We start from the raw sequence: 9,444 nt of genomic DNA on the forward strand, positions 1-9,444 counted from the left end.
CGGGAGGGGGAAGGCAGGGGATCCCAGGGTTTTAGCTTCGCCACCGCCTGGCTGTGTGATCTTGGACAAGCCATTTAACTTAGCTGAGCCTCAGTTTCCCCATCTATAACATGGGACTAGTAATAACTCTGACCTCAGGCGATTGCGTGGATTAGACGGTTGATGCATATACATGCTTTCGTTAGTAAGTGTCCTCTCTGATCATTGTTTTGGTAGAAAGAGCTTCGAAGTTGCTAACTCCCAAGGGCCAACCAGAGCTGAACCATCTCCACAACCTGGTGTGGGGACAAATCAACTTTACCTGATGGAAAACTCAGTCCCAGAATCACTGAGAAACTCCAGGGCTGGTTGGTATTGGTGTGGTGCCCAGGATGTACTGTAATGAATCGAGGAGAGCCTTTCTCCACAGCGGCCTTGCTCACCATGACAGCCACACTCTGGTGTCTTGTTTCTTGACTCCTGTTGGGACACCAGGGGCCAGGGCTGCGGAGCTGGAGTTTCCTGGATCAGAGTGGGAATTCCCTGGGTCCAGAGACAGACGGCATCTCCACTGCGGGGAAGGGCCACTGACGTTCTCATTTAGAAGCGATGGGAATTGAGGCTTTGCCACAGGCCTAAGCCACCCTCCTCTGTCCCCTCGCCCTAAATGTTTCCGTCCTTCAAGTGCCCCTTTTGCCTGAAGGATCTAAGCCCCTGCAGGCCTGGTGCCCTTGGCATCTGGGCAACACAGCTGAGCGCTTTGTAGAGTTTTGAGTCAGTGCAGTGCCCCTCGGGCACAGTGCAGTGCCCCCTCGGGCACAGCTCCCTGTCTTCGGAGCCGGGAGGACGCAGGTCTGCATTTCTGGCTGTCCAGTTTTGATCCATGGGTTCTTGAGCAAGTGGGCCACCTCTCTCAGCCTCAGCACGTAATGGGGCTTCCTTCCTCCAGTCTGTTTATTGAGAGGCCCATTACCATGTACATACATGTCACCTCACTAAGTAACTCCTGGAAAAGGGCTTGAGGAGTGCAACCTATAGGGTGAGCTGGGCCAAGGGCGAGGCAGCCATGGAGCTCAGATAGCCCCGGGTATGCAGGGAGGGAAATCCATGCCAACCTCCAGGAGGGGGCCAGCCCTGGACCCACAGACTAGAGCTCTGGTTGGGCATCGGGACTCCCTGTTTGTCCTGGCTCTGAGGCTGCCTGCTGTGTGTCCAGGGTGACCCTCTCATCCTGTCTGTGTGTCACAATCCTTCTTGTTATTTTTACTCCCCTCCTCGTGTTCATCAATGAAGAGAGTATTGGGATAGTGGTGACAGTTACACACAATATTGTGAGCACATTAAAACCCGCTGACGTGTACACTTTAAAATAGTTAAACGGATGAGTTTTATGTTATGTGAGTTTTATCCCAATTAAAAAAAAATAACTGAATGCAGTGTTACAAAAAGAGAAAGAACAGGGATTTAAAAGCAGATGTGGTGGAGTCTGGCCCGTCTGCAGAAGGGTAACACTTACATTACCCTTCTTGCTCATATTACCTGCTTGCTCTTTGTCAAAAGGTAAATTATTATTCTCTGACACTGCAGGGGCCAACAAGTCTTGCTTGGCTGCCTATTTGCACCACAGCTCAAAGCATTTTCTTATATCAGAGGAGGTTTATGTGTGGCGGGAAAGGGCAGCCTATTTGCACCACAGCTCAAAGCATTTTCTTATATCTCATTACACACTTTATCTTGGCCGCCATTTATCATGTAAAAAGTTGGGCTTCTTTGAGGTCCCACAGCAACTCAGTAGTCTATTCTGAGAACCCACGACCTTTCAAGTGAATTTCAGCCATGTACTCAAAGCCTGGTGCTCCGATTGGACAGTAACTGCTGACCTAAACCCTGCCACGGGCCATGATGGGTCAGAGCATGGCCTGAGGTGATGTGGTAGCCTTGAAACTCAGGCTCATTCAGTAGTCTATTCCGAGAACCCACGACCTTTCAAGTGAATTCCAGCCATGTACTCAAAGCCTGGTGCTCCGACTGGACAGTAACTGCTGACCTAAACCCTTCCATGGGCCAAGAATGCCACGGTTGGAGGGTGATGGGTCAGACACGGCCTGAGGTGATGTGGTAGCCTTGAAACTCAGGCTCACAACTTTCCTAGAATGCAAAGGAACAGGGAAATGATTACTAAGCCTTTGCCTTGCACCAGGTGTGGGAGGCAGTTAGACAGACATGAGCAGAGCAAGGACGATGGGCCAGGTGCAGAAGGTCACCAGGCTGGAAAGCCTCGGGTGCCTAGCAACAGGCAATACTGGGGAAATGAGGACCTCAGCCCTAGGGTGACCCTTTTCACCCCTAGCATATCGCTGGTCACGCTGGTCATGCGGTTTGGACCCCCAGACCTTTCATATGTCTGGAAATGTGGTTTAGACTCCCGACCTTTCCTCCATAGGGACAACATCTAGGCCCCAGCTGTGTTTCAGCTCCAGGCCTAGAAAAGTAGCAAAACCAGACAAGTGATGCCAAGGCTGACCTCAGGACCAGCTGCATTGACTAAGGACCCCCTGCCCTCGTACCAAGTATTTAATGAAGATCAGGACCCTGAAAGGACACACTTGGAAAACTGATGAATATTCTATTGAGATCATCCCGTGGGACCTGCCCTAAAATCTCCACCCTTAAAAGCCCTTAGGACAGAGGACTCCCTCCCAAAGGAGGCCCTTGCCTTTTTCCTGCCCCAGGTGAGTTACCTTTACCCTCCTCTCTCCTAAGCTCCAAAGGCCTTTCTTTTGTTTCCGTTACTTGTTTCTTGAGCCCATTTCTTCTACCACTCACTTCTTACCTCTGTGACTTTCTAAATAAATGTTCGCTTATAGTTTGGGTCTGGCCTCTGAATTCTTTCCTAGCCAGAAACCAAGTCCCGAGGTTGCGGAATCAAGGTTTGATCTGACCCTGAAGTATGGTAGCAATCATCTCAGATAGAAACTATAGTTTAACTCTAACCCTGCTGTTTGGCTTCTGTACTTATTTGCTTTGTTTAACAATAGAAAAGTTATTTTGATTTTCTGAATTATACAAATCATCCCATTTGATTAAATACCCTATTGATTGCAATGTGAAATCCCATTTGTAGTGGTCATACTGGTCTTAGGAAGCACATTTTCCTTTACCTGGGAAGGACAGCACAGTTATCCCAAGGTCAGAGGGCTCCAGTTAACGTGTCCCTGTTGACTCAGTGTTCCAGAGACCCCAAAACTGTAATTTAGATAACATGCTTAAGTCTGACCAGGTTCCTCATTCCAGACCCGAGGGCTCTAGATAATGTGTTTCTGTCGATTCAGTGATCCGGAGACCCCAAACTGTAATTTGGATAACATGCTGCTTCTGCTTCTGTAAACTGCTTTTTTTGCAAACCAGGTTCCTCATTCCAAACCTTGAGATGTAATCAATACCTTTGTGATCTTTGCCTATATTAAGTCTGGCTTTGCCACCATCTTATGACCATGAGATTTGGGAAAGCAAAATGGCCCCTCACAGTCCCGGATTGCAATAAATGTGACTCTTTAGTTCGACTTCTTGAGGCGTCCTTCTGTGATTCTCGGGGTACATTACAACAACCCCACCATTCTCACCGCCACCAACACAGGCAATCCAGACACCCTTTGATTGACACCACTCCTCATTCATTCATCATCCCGTTACCATACACTCAGCTAATGCTTTTGTGAGTGCCAACTCTGTGCCAATTAATAGGTGTTGGGGATATTGGTGGTAAGGACAGCACTGTGCCTACCCCTATGGGCAGGGGAGACTCAGAGGGGAGCCAGTCAAGAGATTTGGGTTCCTGCCTTTCTGTGCCACAGACTCACCTGAGACTCCAGGTGCCTCGATTTCCACACCTGTCCAGGGTATGAGGATTCAAAGAAGGCAATGGACACACAGGTAGCTGGGTGGTTGTAAGCACCACACCCTTCGGGGTGGGTCATACAAAGGAGGCCCCTTGAGGAGGTAAGCTGACAAAATAATGAGGACATAAAGATGCTCCCCAGGGACTGCATTTGGGAGCGGTCCTCTCCATCGAGGGTGGGAGCATCCAAGAGAGTGAGCCATGTACCAGCCTCAAGCGAAGGGCAGTGCACGCACGTCCTAGGATTTCACTGCCCATGCAATCACATGTTTAACAGATCGAATAACTGAATAACTGCATTTTCTGAAGCAAAACCAACCAGGTGTTCTGATGCCATTAGATGGGATTCTAGAGGATTCCATGAAAGGCAAGTAATAGTACCCACCTCGTAGGGTTGTTGAAGGAGTTAATACATGTATTTGCTGCAGGTATAGCCAAAATATGTGAAAGCAGGTACAGGAGTTAGAGTGAAACAAACTCTTTTTTTTAAAAAAATATATTTTATTGATTTTTTACAGAGAGGAAGGGAGAGAGATAGAGAGTTAGAAACATCGATGAGAGAGAAACATCGATCAGCTGCCTCCTGCACATCTCCTACTGGGGATGTGCCCGCAACCCAGGTACATGCCCTTGACCGGAATCGAACCTGGGACCTTTCAGTCCACAGGCCGACACTCTATCCACTGAGCCAAACCGGTTTCGGCAACAAACTCTTAATCATCCCACAAATCCCTGCTCTAGAGTCCTCTACCTTGTGAACCTTCCCTGAGCAAGGCAGATTCAGCTATTTTGGTGGCGTTCCATCCCTCCATCACTGCATGTACAATAATTATTCATTCCTATCTTTCGGCTTTGCACTCCTTAGGCCCAGGGACTTGGTCTTTCCTCAAGCAGTATTGGTTTCCTTGAACAAACTGGCTGAAGTCTCAAAGAGGATGGTGTTGGTATGTTGAAACTCATTGCAGTCTACTGCAATTTTCATTCATTCATTCATTCATTCATTCATTCATTCATTCAATTAACAAAGACCCTATACATGTCTTTTTTTGTAACTTTGTCTTAGACAAATTCAATTCATCATAATGCTGCATTTAATTTGGGAAAGATAGGAAGGAAATGAATGAATGATGGCAGAGATTCGATAGGATGGTAAGATCCAGGGTGTGTGTATGTGTGTTTTCCTTCCATTTTTTTACTCTTCCCTAATGTAGTTGTTATTTTACTTTTCTTTCTTTTAAATATATTTTTATTGATTTCAGAGAGGAAGGGAGCGGGAGCGAGAGACAGAAACCTCAATGATGAGAATCATTGATCAACTGCCTTCTGCATTTCCCCTACTGGGGATTGAGCCTGCAACCCGGGCATGTGTCCTTGACCAGAATCGAACCTGGGACCATTCAGTCTGCAGGCCGATGCTCTATCCACTGAGCCAAACTAGCTAGGGCTATTTTACTTTTCTAATGGGACAATTCATACCATAGAGGAATATTTTCTTTGAAGTACTATAATAAATGAAATTATAAAAAATTATCATTTTCCCTGTTAAAAAAGAAATTAAAAGGTTGTTTCCATGTTAGAAGTTATACGCTAATTTCTATTATCACGAAGGAATTTTTTCTCTGCAGAACATAATTCTACCGTAGCTTATGTAGAGCTGCAGGGTGAGACATTAGTGACACCACCATCTGAGAGGTCTCCCTGTGCCAATGACTCCTCTGCCCTTCCCACAACCTCAAGCTGAATATTTCAGGGACCTGCTTGGAACACGGGCACCACCCAGCATCACTGGCCGTCTGTAATTGGGTATTTTCCAGTGTGTTCCATACTGTCACTGCTCCCCAGCTTCCTGGACGCCTGCCGCCAACTGGAAAACTGAAAGCCTGGATAGGAATTAACCAGAGCCACCTGCTGAGATTAAAAAAAAAAAATCCCCAGATGTTGAAAGTGAAGCACTATGGGCTTAGCTAAATAAAACCTGGCTCCAAGATGACTCCTTCATCGTCCTTGCTACCTGCTGAAGAGCTACTGAACTGCCTTGGACCTGGGACCAGGAAGAGGTGGATTACTGAGGATCCACCTCAAGGGGTGATGTCACAGCAGAATCAAGTCGCCCACGGGCCAGGAGTCCTCGTCATAAATGAGCTAACTGCACACCCAGCCGGGGAAACTCCCTTTGGAAACAAAAAAAAAAGGGGACCTTTATGCAAAAACGGTTCCCTGAGAGGCACAGGGGGATATAAATACCTCTTAGCTGCCAGTGTGATCATAACTTTGCAACGAGTTGAAGACTGAGGCTCTCAGGCCCTAGGAGACTCAGCATCGCTGGTTTACAATCTCTCGGCCAGCCCTGGTGAGGGCAGCTGTAGACGGTTCCGAAGGGCTCGAGGCTCAGGTCTCCCGCCCCCCAGTTTGCTTGTCTGTCGAGGCAGCACAGCCCAGAGGTGAGTTGTCTTCATTTCGGGGGCAGCTGCTGTTTAGAGAGGGTTTGCTTCTTCCTGTTTGGGAAGGCTCCGAAAACTTTGGGAATTTTCTGCCTGCAAAGATAAACTGGTGGAAAGCCTGAGAAATGTCAACATGAGGCCTGGCCGTTGGAACAGGGCATCTTATTCAGATTTTTCTCTTTCCTGCAAAAATTTGCTGAGGTTGCTACATTGCAAGAAAAACACTTTTTGGAAATTTCAGATCGGAGAGTGGAAAGTAATCTAAGATTTTTTTTAAAAAAACATAGATTATCTTAATCCAATTCTTATAACATGCACCTCTCCCCTCCTGAATAAATTCTTTGCAGATGGATATTTATTAAGCCCATTTTATGGATGAAGAAATAAATCTGAGTTAAATAACTTGGTCCAGGTCATATAACCAGTAGGGGCTCTGAGATGCTTACCTGGACCACATTGCCTCACACTGTAAGGGGTTTTACCAGTGAGGAGGTATGCTGGCGACAGCCCAGCCCAGACCTGGGCCTCCACTTAGGTCTCCTTTTATTTATTTATTTGTTTACTTACTTACTTACTTACTTTTTAAATATACTTTTATTGATTTCAGAGAGGAAGAGAGAGGGAGAGAGAGAGAAACATCAATGATGAGAATCATTGATCAGCTGCCTCTTGCACGCCCCCTACTGGGGATGGAGCCTGCAAGCCTGGCATGTGCCCTGACAGGGAATCATACAGTGACCTCCTGGTTCATAGTCAACGCTCAACCACTGAGCCACACCGGCCAGGTACTTAGGTCTCCTTTTAATCTTTTTAAAAGAATATGATTGATCTCAAATATTAAGAGTTGAGTGCATTTTTCACAAATAATTATTTCCCTCCCAAATGATTTTTAAAAAAGGTAGCATCGACAACAATTGCAACATCTTAAAAGAAAGGCCGCTACAACTTGAGTGCCTTCCCCAGTAACCTGTGTAAAATGACAGTTGACAGTTGCTAATGAGAGCTGCTGGAGAAGACCTTGCAGCCCCAGGCAAAGGCATCCAGGTTTCAGGGCCCATCAGTGATAACTCTTGCTCAAGTCAGGTGGGCTAGCAGGTCCTATAAAGGAACCTCTCAGGGGCTGTACCCTGACCTTTGAGCCCAGCATTTTTCCTTTAGACTGTTGTGTAGCTTTGTAGAATTAAAGTCTGTATCCACAGGATCCCCAAAGCCAGCATTGCTGAAGTGGCTGCTCAAGACCTATGTTAGCTTTTGTGTGATTCTTTAGGAAACCAACCCTATTGAGAAGGCCCGGTTCTGTAAACTCTTCATCAACCTTCTGTCACCATCTCCTTCCCTTTCCTCAGCCCCAGAGAGAAGAACCTCTGCGTTTAAATCCAGAGAAGTGACCTGCTTTGCAAAACCACAGACATGGCTCATCTCTGGAAGTTTCTGTTCCAAGCTAAGTCACACTTGACGAAGGAGCCAGATATCAACAACAATATGGGAGAAACCATCTGGGCTCCCTACTGGTAAGGTTTCCCCTGCCACCTCCACCTTCTGCTCATCTCCTCTCTGCTTTCATTCCCTCACCCTTCGCCACCAACTCACAATTCCTCTCTCTGATCCTGGCTTCTCACTGGAGGTCATCTCTTGGATGTCAGGTCTGATCTAGTTGCTTCTTGGATGTACCTGTTGGAATTTGATGCAACCACTGTTTATTGTGTGCCTCACTGTGCCTGATACCGTGTGAAAAAGGAAGGAACATGGCACAGTCCTGGCCCGCAGGAGATGGGAATCTCTAGGGGAAGTACATGGGAAGGGAATGTGGAATCCTTGACTTGAGAATGGGAGGCTGTAGAGTCCAGTGGTTAGAACTGGGGCAGCATCCTGGCCAACATCTTATTATCCTTATTTATTTTTTACAAGGTTGAATGATTTACTCAAGGTCAATATCTGGAAAGTGGTGGAACTGAGGTTTGAACCAAATTCAAACTCATAAGCTCTACAGGATATGGGTTCTCCTTGTGGGCCTACCAAGTGCTGGGCTGGGAAAGGGAGAGAGAAGAGACCCAGTTCCTGCTGTCAGGGAGGGGCGGGGGAAATGGTGCCTTCCTCACTGGTTTGGGGAGGAGTGCATGCAGAATGGGGGGTTAACGAGCTCTATAAATTGGGCTGGGGTGACAGGAGAGGTAGGAGGTGACAGGAGAACAAGGAGGCACTAGGAGCTCTTCTGAGGTAGGCCCAGCTGGACTGCAACCTACAGTTGCAGGGAAGTGGGGGCCAGGGGTGGGGGAGGCTATTACTGGAAGAGGAAGCAGCATTGCAAAGGGGATTTTATACTGAAAGCAATGGGAACCAGTTAATATATTTTTATTTTTAAAAGTCATTGCCAAATCCATTCAGGTATAAAAAATAAGAGCCAGAACCTATCGTATGTGACTTGGAACGCGGTTGAGCTGGGTCGCAGTTGGCTCAGAGTAAATGCGTACCTTCTTTCATTCGGCTGTGTTCTGGGTTGGGGTTAAGTGCACTGGAATATGTCCAGGACGGCTCTGTGTACTCTCAGGTCAGGGGCTGCTGCCCTGCCTCTCTGGGCCCTAGGAGTTCTCCTGCTTCCAGGGTAGGAGCCAGGAACAGAGGAAGCAAAGTCTAGATTGCAAGGACCAGGAGCCGGGAACGGACCTGAGGGGGCTCCTGGTGCAACTGCCCCCCGCCATGTCTCCCACTAAAAGTGACCCCCCAGTCCTGCTCTTTCTTGGGCTTCCTTCCTGGAATCACACTGAATGTGCAGAAAAGAAATAGCACAGGGCAGCCCTGTGAGGGGAGAGAGCTTGGGGGCGGGTCCTGGGGCTGCTGTGAGGCCTTGGACAAGATCCTTAACCTCTCTGTCCCGCCCCTCCCCTATAAAGCGGGATGGCAATATAGATTTGCCTTCTTGAGTGCATTTAGTAAGGAGTAGATGAAATAACAGGATAAGGGTTGCTTTGTAAACTGTACAGCACTACAGTGCGAGCTCCGCAGTCCTGGCCCAGGGGGCTTAGCCCAGAGAAAGTCTAGGGCAGTGATGGCGAACCTATGACACGCGTGTCAGAGGTGGCACGCGAACTCATTTTTTTTTTTTGGTTAATTTTTTCTTTGTTAAAT

The sequence above is a fragment of the Myotis brandtii genome, unplaced genomic scaffold, assembly GCF_000412655.1.
Source record: "Myotis brandtii unplaced genomic scaffold, ASM41265v1 scaffold50, whole genome shotgun sequence".
Taxonomy (NCBI): domain Eukaryota; kingdom Metazoa; phylum Chordata; class Mammalia; order Chiroptera; family Vespertilionidae; genus Myotis; species Myotis brandtii.